The sequence below is a fragment of the Hemitrygon akajei genome, unplaced genomic scaffold (genome assembly GCF_048418815.1).
Source record: "Hemitrygon akajei unplaced genomic scaffold, sHemAka1.3 Scf000087, whole genome shotgun sequence".
Lineage (NCBI taxonomy): Eukaryota > Metazoa > Chordata > Chondrichthyes > Myliobatiformes > Dasyatidae > Hemitrygon > Hemitrygon akajei.
The window spans coordinates 3,145,281-3,159,737 of record NW_027331973.1 but is presented as its reverse complement, the minus strand read 5'-3'; positions in this window follow the sequence as shown (position 1 = coordinate 3,159,737).

The window sequence follows — 14,457 nt, the reverse complement described above, 5'->3', positions numbered from 1 at the left end:
ACATTAGCACGGCAGGAGAAATGGAGTGCACTTTATTGAAGGCAGAGATAGGATGATTTTTTCCTTCGATCGTTCTGGTCATTTGGAAACATTTGAATGACGAAAAAGTAACAGCTGATACCTGTATCACAATAAAGCACGCTGTACGTATGTTCTGCTAAGCATATAAGAGATCGAGAGCAATATTCCAGGGACCCTTGATAATAAAAAGTTACGAGCCCACCCGATATTAGCTGCGGTTTGTGGACCGATTACTGAACGTCCTTTTCCTGCACACACACATGGGCCGTTCGGTATGAGGAATTGATCTACTCCTGGTGAAAGACTTGACCAATTTAGCCGATACCCATGTCTTCCGGTGCAGTCTATTTAATTTTAAAGACATTAGTCAGAGCTGCCACAGTTCCACCACCATTTACTCATCAATATTCGGTTTGAACAGACCTAGAATTTAAAATCTCTGATCTATCAAGTTCCAGACCGGTCTATTATTTGCCACGGAGACAGAATTAAATACTGTAAAATGCAAAGCATTATATTCGGACTGAAACTGTGTGCTGAAAATCCAAAGCTGCTGATTTGGATCCAACACCGGATAAGCAGAGAGAGGATGGTTGATTTGTTGACTGTGACTAGCGTGCCGCTGGGATTGGGGTCAGTCGCGTTGTTATTTATCATCTATTACAATGATTTGGTTGTCAATGTTAACAGGTAGATCAGAGTAAATGCGGAAGGTCCCAAAACTGTACAGCCAGGAAGGTTAGGGAACTTGAGCGTGATCTTCACTGTCTGGGAAATGGTGGAATTGAACCTGGGCAAATGTGATGTGGTCAGCGTCTGGAGAAAAACACGCAGCAGGGAAATTGCTGTTGCTGATTTCGTACTCTGATCGGGGTGAGCCGGTCGTTAAGGAGAGATCTTAACTCATTTTATCACTACATTGGGTCGTGTTTATATTTCGAGGCACGGGCTCATTATTGTTTGCGTATATCTAAATGAAATTCGACGATATTTGTTTGCTTATCCTGTTACACTCTTTTGTTTAGCCATTCACACGAAAATAAATCCAAATATTCTCCCGTGGTTTTCCAGATAAAGAACCTCAATTTCGAAAATAGTAGTTTCAGATAATGGAAAACATCGGGGAACATGAAAATGACGAGCTTTCATCACCTTTACACAACCGATATGATATTCTCTGATGTCTCATACCAGGAATAAAAGAGGATTATAATTGTTAAAATGCCATGTGTACACATAAACCAACGTTCAGCATATATAACTATTGAAGAAAACGTGCTAAATGCTGCAAATAAATGTGTATGTGTTTTATTTTCAATCGGACAGTGTGATCACAACAAGGGAGAATTATTGTACATCACTAATCAGATTAACTACTGTCAAGATGAGGTGCAGTTAAGGCGTTATATTTCGGTACTTGCAGAAGCACGAAAACGTTCAGTTATATGTTTGTGCAAAATAAAATTTAGAGCTTTTGTTTCCAAAAGAGATTTTGAACTAATTTGTAGATATTGCTCGAATGAGACAAAACTTTGCAATGGAGAGAATAAAGAGATATCTGCATTTGGGAAGTGATGTGAAACACAGCCGAATGATTGTCCGCAAACTCTCCATTAGGCACACTCACGGTCATCTGTTTGTGCTACTGGAGATTGGATTGGATGACAGCAGACGTATTGACTGTAATACTGAAACGTCAGAACGTTTACTCGCTTGGTGTATAGTTCATAGAAGCACTTCCGTTCTATTTGCAGAATGGTCCGCGCTTTACTAACTTGTCCCTGACCACAATGATGTTTTCATTACTTCCCTTGAGCCATCACTGAGCTGAAATGATAATATTACCGCTGGCCAGCCTGACAGCATCATAACTAATCCTACTGACCATCGTTAACCCTAATGACAATGTTGTCGTTTCAGCAGCCTCAAATGATGAAACTGATGACGTCCCGTCGTAATCTTGTTATTCACTGAAATACATTCCTGAGATATCCATATTTTGAAATTCTCATCTATGTACACAATTCATCTGTAGAAATTCAGACTAGTTCCGAAGTCCTGTGTAGTTAGGTGGGCGCCGAAGATGTTTCGAATGGTGGCAGCAGGTGCGGTTGGCAGTCTGAACGGCCCCCCGTGCCCTCCTCCGGCAGTGGAGCACCAGGGCCTTGACCGACGGGTCTTCTACCGTAAACACCTTCGCAGAGAATGCCGGTGATCGGCAATCATGAAGATCACAAAAGTCCATATACCGTTACAGAGCAGTGTGTACATTTCTACGGTAGGAGTCGGAAAGGCAGCGCAAAATCTTGTTCACCTGCTGAGTTGTCCATGCTGACTGACCGTTGTTCTGTAGATTATAACCAAACGAGAAACTGTCTGAGGCGAGGGGGCTCTCTTTCATGAAGGCTTGGAAAACAGCTGGACTGTTGGAAAGTCGAAAAGTCACCTCCAGGCATTCGTAGTGATCAGCAGCGTTATGGTCGTATTCTTCCACTCGTCACCTGGCAGATGCAGATCCATTGTACACTCTCCGTATATTCAGTCCAGTGAAGGGTGGACCATGTTGAGTGTTTTACCTCCGCTCCGGCGCCGGCTGGGGGCTGGGATGGGCGGGTAAATCTGTGCAGTAGCGCGTTGACTGAGCAGTCATTCATGGCTTGGTCTGATGTGGGGTGAGATCGCGCAGATGAACCTGGGGCGAGGTAAGACTCGCAAGGACGTTGATCGGTATGTGTGTTGTCAGAGAGGAGACACAGGGCTGGATTTCCGTTTACTGAAGCTGTTGGCTAAGTTGTGGTCTTTCTCTGCACTGCGCTCGAGGGTTTCATTCGTCTCCAAAGTTTTAGCGGATGAAGTCAGCTGATCCGGCAAGTCGGTCAACAACTCAGCAGTGAGGCTGATCACCAGGAGAAGTGAGAGACGTGGGCGGAGAGCCAGGGGTAACCAAAGGTCAGAGGATGGAAAAGGGTGGATTTGCGGTACTCTATGATGATCACCTGCACTGTTCGTATGTTTGCCCTGACCAAATCATACCCTCAGGAAAATCTGGCAATTGCCATGATGTTGAAGGGTGAGAGAGAGGCTCGGTAGGGAGCACAAGCTGAACACCCCGAGTCCACACAGACAAGCTGCTGCTGCGTTGGAATCCACCAGAGCTGCTCAGGAATAGTCGTCGCGGTCTCCCGTTCGACGAGGGCAGATCTGTGGGCGTGTTCCATACATGTGGAGACCTTTCATATAGCAGGTTGTACTGGACAGTTAGCTGGCAGGCAATATAGAGAGAATTGGCTGAATGGATATATAATTGGCTTCAAAGTACAAAGCAGAGGGTAATATTGGAAGAATATTTGTTTTTCAGACGAGATATCCTGACTAATGATATGCCTCAGGTATCTATACTGTGTTTATTGTTTTCTGTCTTCAAAATCAGTGGTGGGAAGAAAAAATACAAGACGTTATTCAACACTTTACCAGTATAGCTGTTACCGATATGGGTGATAATGTGCACAGTGAAGAGTGTTATCTAATTCCACAGAAATTCGATCGACTGATTAAGTGGGCCGAGGTGTGTGAAATGGGAATCAATTCGGATGAGGTGGAGATGCTGTAGTTGGGAAAGTCAATGTAGAATATGACCTATAAACGGTTTGGCCCTGGCGATTGCAGTAGCAGAGAGGAACTGAATGTCTATAGGTCCCTAAAAGCGGCAGTGCAACATCAAGCAAGGCTGCTCTTGGACTGGTGTGTTCAGCTATAGCGGGCCAGCTATCGAACAAATGGTATTACACTGAATATAGTGCAGGAGTGATTTATCAACATGTTACTAGGAGATAAGTAATTCCAATGTGAGAGAAGTTGGACAGCAAGAACATCATTCATTGGAGCTGAGCAGGGTCAACATATGGATGTGCCTGAGATAACGAGGAGTATCGACAGGGTGAATGCACTCAGTCGTTTTCCGAGATTTGTATAAAAGTCAATAAAAATGGCATTGGTAGGAAATGGACATTCAGGAAAGGTGTAGTCATGTACAATAACATCATTTCAAAGCAGTTGAAGAGATGCATTCTTTGGGAAGCTTTGGAAGGTTATCCACCGGACGTTGACTGTAAGCGGGACGTAAAAGCGCAACGGGATCGGCAGTAATGCGAATTCAATGGGGTGTGAGGACAGAGCGTCAAATTGCAATAAATCATGTTTCTCCATCGACAGATTATTTGTGTTTTTATCCATTTATCGATTCTATAAGCACAGGTGACTCCAGTGGTTTACATATGTCCCCGTCAACATAACGCCTTCCAAGTGAGCAGCCACTGTCTGCATTAGCGGCAGACACGGGAAGGATTCTGCAGAGAGCGGGCCGGAGAAAACTGAACAGACTAGTCCATGTGCAGACCTATTGTCCACACCACCAGCTATACTGGTAACATCTGCAAAATGCAGAACCATAGCATGTATATTGTCTTCTGACCGTTGTTGTAGAAGGCAGCAAACAACAAAACCAACACAGATGACTGGAACATATCCTTAGTCATGGACCTATAGTCCGAAGAAACAAACAGCCACTATCGCACTCTGCTTTCTATCATGAAGTCAATTACGCCTACAGTTAGCCAATTATCCAGACAGTGCAAGCGAGCTAACCACTCAGAGAAGCCTGCCATATGAAAGGCCTCCGAATGTACCGGGCACGCCTGCCGCTCTCCTTTCGTCGAACCGTAGACCACGACGACTATTCTTTGTAAGATCTGGCGAATTCAAACACAGCAGCAACTTGACTGTGTGGGCGCAATGTGTGAAGCTTAGCTCACCACTGAGCCTCTCTCTCCGCCATTAACGTCAAGGCATTTGCCAGACGCCCCTGTCGGTGTGGTTTGGTCAGGGCGCGCATACGGCCTGTGCTCATGAGCGTCGCGGACCCCCACCCTCCATCATATTCCTTCCGATTGACTCGCCCAGCACTGCGCTGATCTTGGCTTGCCCCTGGCCCTCAACCCAGGACGCTCCTTTCAGCTGCTCAACCGCTTCGCTGCTGAGTTGCCGACCCACTTGCCGGACACTGGCCAGCAACCTCAGTTGATTACATTTGATAAAACCCTGGAGACGAATGAAACACTAGACATCAGCAAACTCCCACAGGAATGGCATGACTTATTCAGCGCCTTCAGCAAATGTAACTCGAGCACCTAGTCTCTCTCCGACAACACGCTGTGCGATTGGCCTGCTGCCGGGTACTACCTCTCCTCGAGGTGGTCTGTTCTACCTCACCCGTTATAGGACTCAATCAATGATTTACCATTAAGCCGACGCATTCCACACGGCTTCATTCGCCAGACAGTCCCCGGCCGCCACCGGAACGGATGTAAAACACTCAACGGGATCGAGACTTCACCATTTGGATCTATTAAGTGTGTACAATGAATTTGTATCTGCCAGGTGAACAATGGGAGACGGCGATCATAACGCACCGAGCGCCATTCTAGCTGTTAACCGCACTTACTATCGCCATACCACTGTCCTGGCGCCCAGCCAGACTACTGAGGTCTGGGGAACTTGTGTGGATTTCTACGAGCTGACCTTTCTACATGGTGGAACAATTCAAATTATGTACAATTTAGGAATGTACTCCAGTGAATGGCCAGGTTACAATTTAATCAGTTGCTGCTGCAGAAGCGGCAACATTATTTGTAGGGTTAACTAAGTGAGTAGGATTGTTAAAGATGCCGTCAGCCTGGCCAGCAGTGACATTATCACTTCAGCTCAGTGATGGTTCAATAGCAGCAGGTATAACACCAGTGGTCAGAGACGTGTTATTAAAAGCGCAGACCACTCTGCTTATTGAGCAGAATGTGTCTTTGAACAATGAACAGCGCCCGTAATAGTTCCGTGTTTCGAAAATGATCGTCAATGTGTCTGCTTCATGTCTGCTGTCGTTCAGTCTAAATCCAGGTGTTGGCTCCCCAGTGACTCAGACAGATGTCCGTGAGTGCGCTTAGTGGATGGCTGTGTACATTCACCCGGCTGTGTTTCACATTACTGTCCATCTGCAGAGACCCCTTTATTCTGCTCCTTCCAATGTTTTGTTACATTCCAATAACTGAGCGTAATACGTAGTTCTGCAAGTGCTGAAGGATAACTGGCTAACAACATCTCATTTTAACTGTAATTATCTGAATAGTGATGTGCAATATTTCTCTCGTGTTGTTCTATACCGCCTGCTTGAAACAACTAAGACATACATACTTATTCCCATTATGTTAAAATTGAAATTGTACAAGGCATTGGTAAGGCCAAATTTGGAGTATTGTGTACAGTTCTGGTCACTGAATTATAGGAAAGATGTCAACAAAATAGAGAGAGTACAGAGAAGATTTGCTAGAATGTTACCTAGGTTTCAGCACCTAAGTTACAGGGAAAGGTTGAACAAGTTAAGTCTTTATACTTCGGAGGGTAGAAGGTCGAGGGGGTACTTGATAGAGGAACTTAAAATTATTAGGGGGGTAGATAGAGTTGACGTGGGTAGTCTTTTTCCATTGAGAGTAGGGGAGATTCAAATAAGAGGACATGAGTTGAGAGTTAGGGGGCAAAAGATTAAAGGTAGCACGAGGGGGAATTTCTTTACTCAGAGAGTGGTAGCTGTGTGAACGAGTTTCCAGTCGAAGTGTTAGAGGTAGGTTCGGCATTGTCATTTAAAGTAAAATTGGACAGGTATATGGACAGGAAAGGAATGGAGGGTTGTGGGCTGAGTGCTGAGGACTAGGTGTGAGTAAGCGTTTGACACAGACTAGAAGGGGCGAGATGGCCTGTTTCCGTGCTGTAGTTGTTATATGGTTATATGGCTATTCAACACATTTTGTTTTCAAACGTTATGTGTAACTAACCTATGGTTTACACGTATAAAGGGTATTCTGACAATTACATTCGCTATTTTAGTCCTGGTATGAGACATCAGAGTAAAACATATTGGTTCTGTCAAGTGCAATTAATGAAGAATCAGCTTTCGTATGTTTCCCGGTCGTTTCCATTATCTGAATTTATCAATTTTCTTCATTCTTTTTCTTTATTCGCAAGCCCACTGAAGAATGCCCGCATTTATTAAGTGCGGAGTAACTAAATACGACTGTAACAGGATTTGTAAGTAAATAACGCCGAATTTCATTTATCTGTCCTGAACTACCGAGTCAATCCCGATATCAGAACGAAAGTAGTAACAACAACAACCGAGGTTCAATGTTCTCATGTTCGACTGCTGCTTTTACCCCATTGGTACACGGACAGGATATCCCCGTACTCTGAACGGTATAACCGGTAAAATCCGGTCCATAACTACAAGTTGAAAGAAAATTATGTTCTTAAAGTTTGCCATCTCCTGCTGAGACTGCACTTTTGAGGTATTGGTTCTCCTGTACGTAATGTCAGAGAAAGCACTGATAACACAAGTGTGGTCAGTAATATGCCTGTAGGGTACATTCAATGCAGTAATGGATCTTTCGAAGGAGAGAAATAGCCCCAGTTGTTTCGTCACAGCATAGTAAGGGAATCAAATTATCTGCCTCGTAAATGTAATCCTTCACAATCTGTCTAAATATATATACATCTATATATCTTTCTATTTATACGCGCACATTGGCGATACACGATAAATTTTCTTTAAAGTAGTCGTGGTGGGACAATTTCGATGGAATATAGAGAATCCTAACTGGAGAACAAATGTCTACTTGAAATGATTGTGAAAATCGTGCAGGGTGAAATCCCGGAGGAATATCCGTTAGCATTGTGTCATGTTTTGGTTTAGTTTGCTTCTGATTTGCTTTGTTATATCATTTCCATTTTTTTTTGAATGTTGCTAGTTGGTGTTTGGAGTCTGTCGTTTCCGACACGACGTAAACCTGTGCGGGAGCAGTTTTATATTGAAGAAACCGTTGTACTGGGGCAGTTCCCCTCTCTCGTACTGAAATATCTCACAATGGTACGAAAAATCGTCATTCATCTCATCTCTCTCAGCTTGGTCTTACACCTACGACCATCACTTCGCCGACTCATCTGCTTGGCTGATGAATTGTTGACGCACTGACAGGACCAGAGACCCGTAACCTCAGTTGACTTCCTGCGGTAAAGCCCTGTAGATGAATGAAACCCTCGACTTCTGCCAACTCCTACAGTAATAGCACAACTTAGCCAGCGCCAGAAGCAAATAGAAACCCAGCACCCAGTCTCCTATTGGACAAAACGTGCGCGATCGTTCTCCTCCCAGCCACTCGCTCTCTCCAAGTTATCTGGTTTAACTCACCTCTCATCAGACCCAAACCATGAATAACTATTGAGTCCTCGTGCTCCAGCACAGCTCCCTTCGCCCATCACAGTCTCCAGCCGGCCCCGGAGTGTTTATAAAGCAGACAATGGGGCCAAGGCCTTCACCGAACTCGGGAGTGCGGACACTGGTTCCGCTTCTGCCACGTGATGAGTGGGAGACGATGAGCATAAGGCCTTCTGGTCACTAGGAATACTTGACTATGCCTTTTGGACCTTCCAACAGTCCAATACATGAGTATATCCCCCGAGCAATACATCAGCGATATCCTCCGAAACATGCCCAGTGTTTAGCTCTCTCTTTCTTGCGTCAGTGAGTTTCTCCTTTTGTTATAATCTGCAGACCAACGTGCAGTCAGAAAGAGCTAAGGATTAGATTTCACATTGCTGCCCATCTATAAAGGCTTCTTTATTCTGCTCCTTACAAAATCCTTTTCTTATTGGAGCAAAATTTACAGATTATTTCAAAATCTTTAAGAGAAAAACGGTCTTATTTTTATTGTGAACAAACACATAACTGAGCGTATTCCGCAATTATGCAAGTACCGAAATATAACGGGTTAACTACATCTCAGCTTGCCTGTAATTAAGCTGATTAGTGATGTGCAATAATACTCCGTTGTTGTTATTAGACAACAAAAAAGGAGCATACACGAGGAAATCTGCAGATGCTGGATATTCAAACAACACACAAAATGCTGGTGGGACACTGCAGGTCAGGCAGCAGAAAGACAGTAAGAGATTTGATAGTAGTGGGGAGAGGGGGAAATTCGAAATTCTTACTATCTTTCCTTTCACTTAGTCCTGACGAAGGGTCTCAGCCCGAAACGTCGACAGTGCTTCTCCTTATAGATGTTGCCTGTTCTGCTGTGTTCCACCAGCATTTTGCCTGTGTTACCAAGAATTAGCACATTTATTGGCACCATTCAGCACATTTTTCTTCAATAGTTAGGTATCTTAAAGGTATGTTCACGTTCATACAGGGTATTTTAACAACTCTATTTACTATTTCATTCCTGGTATGAGACATCGGGGAAAATCTTATTGATTGTGTAAGGCTGCAAAGGATGACGGCTCGACATTCTCATGATCCCCGGTGGTGTCCATTATCTGAAGTTACTTTACACAAGCTGCATCCATTTTTGGATTTGAGGTTCTTCATCTACGAACCTACTAACTAATGCCTGGATTTTTTTACATACCAACCAACTAAATAAAAGTGTAACCGGACCTACAAATAGATAACGCCGAATTTCATTTTGACTGAAAATGAAAATGTGCCCGTGCCTCAAAATATAAACATGGCGAATGATATGATAGAAAAATAATGAGTGATCAGTACGAGATCAGCAGCTAAACCCGAAGTTCCGTGTCATTATATTCCTCTGCTCTTTGGGTCACTCGCAGGTACGTTATCTGTACATCTTTGTCCTCTGAACTGTATAACAGGTAAAATATAGTCACTAACGATAAGGTGCGGGGACATTCCAGGGGAGACGATTATATTGGGTTATCCCAATGTGGCAGCCTCCATTTTGGTATGAAATAACAGAAGGTTGGGGAAGCGCATTGTGGAACACCAACGCCTCGTCACCTTCTAAAATGCAGGCCTTTTGCATTAGCGAATGAATGTGTAAAGAATTCCCAGCATTCATATCGAAATGGATCTGCGCCGTTCAATAAGTATCGTACACAGTGAACGCCAGTTTGATTGACAAATTGAGTTTTAAATTGCCTTGCAACAGGAGGCAAAGATGAAGGGTGGAGACTTGCTCTGATAGTCGCCACTTAAAATACCCTATTTACTTCCCACAAATGGCAGGAAGCAAAACGATGATGGATTATTCCCCACTTAACGATAATATAAATCTTTCGTAAGTCACAGGAATATCGATAGCAACCGGAACAGGAACCACGCTTCATCATATATCAGTCCGTAGTACCGTGTGCGGTGCTCGTCCAGGAAGCAATTTCAGTGACAGAAACTATGGCCAGAGCATTAGCAACACTGCTCTAGAGAAATATACCCCCGTCCATCATTATTCTTCTTTCTGTTTCTTTTAAATAGCCACTTGAAAAAAACAGCAACCGCACAGAAATTATTTTACCACGTACGCTGCCGGCTCCTTCTCCATCAGGTGATGGGGAAATCTGCGTGCATTCACCGTGTCCCTGCAGCACACTAGTCACAGTCAAAGAAACAACGACTCATTTTTTGGCTTCTTTGGCGAGAGCAGTGTTGGACCAATGCTGTTTCAGTCTGATGCGTCTCAATGAGACGTGGAAGTCAAAGTGCGATTTTCACCTAAAAAATTTGTGATGACCCTACAATGATTCTCGGGGAGATAAGCAGCTCTTTGGAATTTCAGCACACAATATCACTGCGAATATAACGTATTGACATTTTATAGCGACATGTTTTGGTGATTCTCAATAGATTCAGTCTGATAGAAAAGCAAGATACCTGAAGGTAAATCAGGGAAAAGATAAATAACAACTTCCTGTCAAATAATAGAACAGCCTGAGAACCTTCCATTAGCTGGCTGATTTTATGTCCTACTTCTGACAAATCAGAAAACGGATGGAAAAGTAGTGTCAGAATCATGACAGTTTGATGGGTTATTTTTTCACTGTTAAATAGATTGCACGGCACGTCAGAGATATGGGGTGGTCAAGACATTCACTGAAAGAGGTCCTGGTCTTCGTGCCGAACCTTCGTGTGCGGGAAAGCATTGTTCTTCAAGCTGTCCACAATCTTCGCTAATTTTGTGAAGACACGGGCTCTTTTTTATGACAAGTCCTCAGAATATCGCTGTGGATCTTTTTTAAATGTTTCGAACAATGTAAGTACAATATAAATTATTGTGATATTTGTTACAGTGACATGCTTCACTCCAACCACCTGAAAAAAAAACGAAGGAAAACAATGCTCGCTTTTAACAAAGAAATCTATTCCATTTCATCTGCGGGCTCAGCCACTTCCCCGCCATTTCAGAAGCGAACGCTCCGCCAAATGTTACCAAATAAATCAATTTTAAAATTATTTTCTATGAAAGAAAAAACACGGATATAAAAATGTCTTATTTAAGTAGCTGAAGCCAGGTGTCATGGAAAATAACTGACAAGATTCACATTAATGGTTTGTTTTAGTGGACAGGCTTTGTAATATCCCTGAGGAGTCAAATTCAGAGAACGATGACAGAATGAGTAAAAACTGTTCAATAAGTGTGCGTGGTAGCGGGCTGTCACTAATGAGGCTGATGTGATAAACACGCTAATTGCCTCAGTGGAATTGCTGTCACTTGTATATAACTCTGTAAAACCGATCACCGGTCCATGTGAGAAGTTGGAACATTCCGTTGATAACGCTGATTCTAATTCTGACGGAATATGGGATATCCAGCGATTTACTACATCGCGGCCATTTTCTATCCTGCATTTGTAGCGATTGGTGTCCTTGGTAAGACAATCTATGGTCAATCTATGTATAGTTGACTTCACCTTGCTTTTATTGCGCTGCAGCCTCGGACTTTTGATCAGCACAAGTCCTACCCTCGTCTGAGACGTGTCTCCAGAATAGCGTATTCAAGTATCTGATAGTTTTATTTTCATTTTCCGTATTTTAATCGATGTGATTTCTTTTTCTCAATTACTTTTGTGACGATATTGGCACTGTTTCATAATTTCACCTTGCTCGGCTTTCTGAAGCGATTCTGGTATATGTTTTCTAGATCGGAGTTTCTGTCAATAAATACATCATCCAACAACAACATAGCCACATAAACGAATGGCTGGCCAGTTTATTCTGCACACCTTGGGCTGTTATTCCATAAACCAGCAAAAGAGAACTCGTGCTTTATGTCTTCCTTATTCCGGTTTGTTAGCACTAACAAAAATCCGTTCAGCTGTTTCGCAATTCATAATGGAAATGGTGACAATCGTGCGGTCACCGGTAAGTGAGTCGGCAAAATCAGAAGCGACGCTCCAAGCTGACGAAAATTGGCCAGCCCACTGGCATTCCAGCCCGTTATTGTCCCCAGCACAAACGCAGCGACGCTGTCCACATATCAGAACTTACGTTTTGCGCTTCCAAGCCAGCCATATGCTGCCTAAGAATGGAAGAAGAGGGGCATTCCGACAGGAGCAACTAACGTTTTGTTTTAAATCCTTGTAGTTAATTTAACGGCGATTGTGATCCTGTCTCGCGGAAAATGCGGACTCTCCAAATGCATCACCCGTTACCTGGTTGGAATGGCAACAGCGGATCTGATGGTGGTTATAGTTGTCGCTTTATTGGAACAGACCAACAATATCTACATTTATTCCAGATCCTTGCTCATCACTCCTGTATGCGCTCTGACATATGCATTAAGGGTTGCAACGATGGACTTTTCTGTTTGGTTTACGGTAAGTTTTACCTTCGATCGTTTCATCGCAATATGTTGTCGAAAGCTCGCAGAACGATACTGCACCGAGAGAACAGCAACTGTGGTTATACTGATCGTTATTATATTAGGCTGCGGGAGAAGTATCCCGTTTTATTTTGCCGTTGAACCTTACGTCATTATTGACAACATACCGTGGCGTTGCGTCCACACACATGAATACGCTACTTCACCCGTGTGGAAAGGATACGAATTGCTGGATAGCATTTTAACGCCGTTGCTACCAATCGGCTTAATTCTGGTGTTCAATGGGTTAACAGTAAGACATATAATTGCGGCAAATAGAGTCCGCAGAGGGCTTCGGAACAGCAGTGATAATCAGAAAGATGCCGAGGTGGAAAACCGCAGAAAATCGATGATTCTATTGTTTGCTATATCAGCTAACTTCATATTATTTTGGATGCCCTATGTAGTTCGTTCCCTGAAATGGCAACCGGAAAACTTTTTTTATCTGGACAAATATTGGAATTCCCCGGTTTACATACTGCAACAATTTGGGTACATGTTACAATTTCTGAGTTTGTGCACGAATACTTGTATCTATACACTGACACAGAGAAAATTCAGAAAAGAGCTGAGAAATGGAATGAAGCATGTGTTTACAGTAAATGGCCATCTCTGTAGGTAACGCTCACGTCCAATTACACTTCTGCGGATATTTCGCAAATAAAGTTTTTTTTTAATATAAGCAGTTTTGGAAAACGTGTCATGAGTTCAAACAGTCATGTGCGTGGTCTTCCTGCAATCGCAAAATCCAGGGACGATTACATATTTCATACAGTTAAGGTAGGAAACTGGGCAAGAGCTCATGTGCTGGCGTGATTGTTATATTAAATTAAATACCTCCAAATTACCGCAGACTTTGACAATCACAAAAGACAAGAAAGCCTTCTTGACTTTTCCCGGGTTCAGATGTTTCAAAGTGGGCAGAGCCGAGTGAAATAGAGTAAAGGGAGTGACATTGAAACACAGGGATGTTAATATAGTATCACAGCTGCTGAAAGAGAAGACGCCGTGGAAAGATTTTCTATTGATAGACTATGCGTAGACTTCAGAAGTAGGACGGAAACATCCCTCGTGGGAGTTTTCTACACGGACATCCCCCACTCCAAGAAAGAAATTCAGGAACGAGATTTTCGACTGGTGGCATATTAACACAGTTGTCGTCACAGGCAATTAAACATCTTTATACTCATTGGCAATCTCTCAGGTTAAAATGTTTATCTATGACAGAATATCTTAGCTGTGTGCAGGAAGGAGTCCAGGAATAACCAACTGAGTAGCTAATAGTCCAGTCTGCATCTAGTAATAGGAAATGAGACAGATCATATGATAGATCTCTCCGCGGATCAGCATTTCAGAACGACAGATGAAAGCTTTTCGACATTTATTGGAACTTTACACCGCGATAAGAGCAGGTAGCATTGAATGTTTTCAGTGGGGGGGGGGGGTGTGAAATTATGATGCTACTAGGCAAGAGCTCGGGGAAGTAAACTGGAAGTGATGTACTCGTGGAAAAACGCAAACAAGTGGGGAGATTGTTAATGGAGGACTTGTTTGGGGTGCAGTATAGACTTCTCTCCTTGATGCGGGGAACGGATGGTAGCGTAAGTGACAAGAGATATGGAACACCTCGTCAAGATGAAGAACGAAATAACCTTAAGCTTTAGGAAGAAAAGAT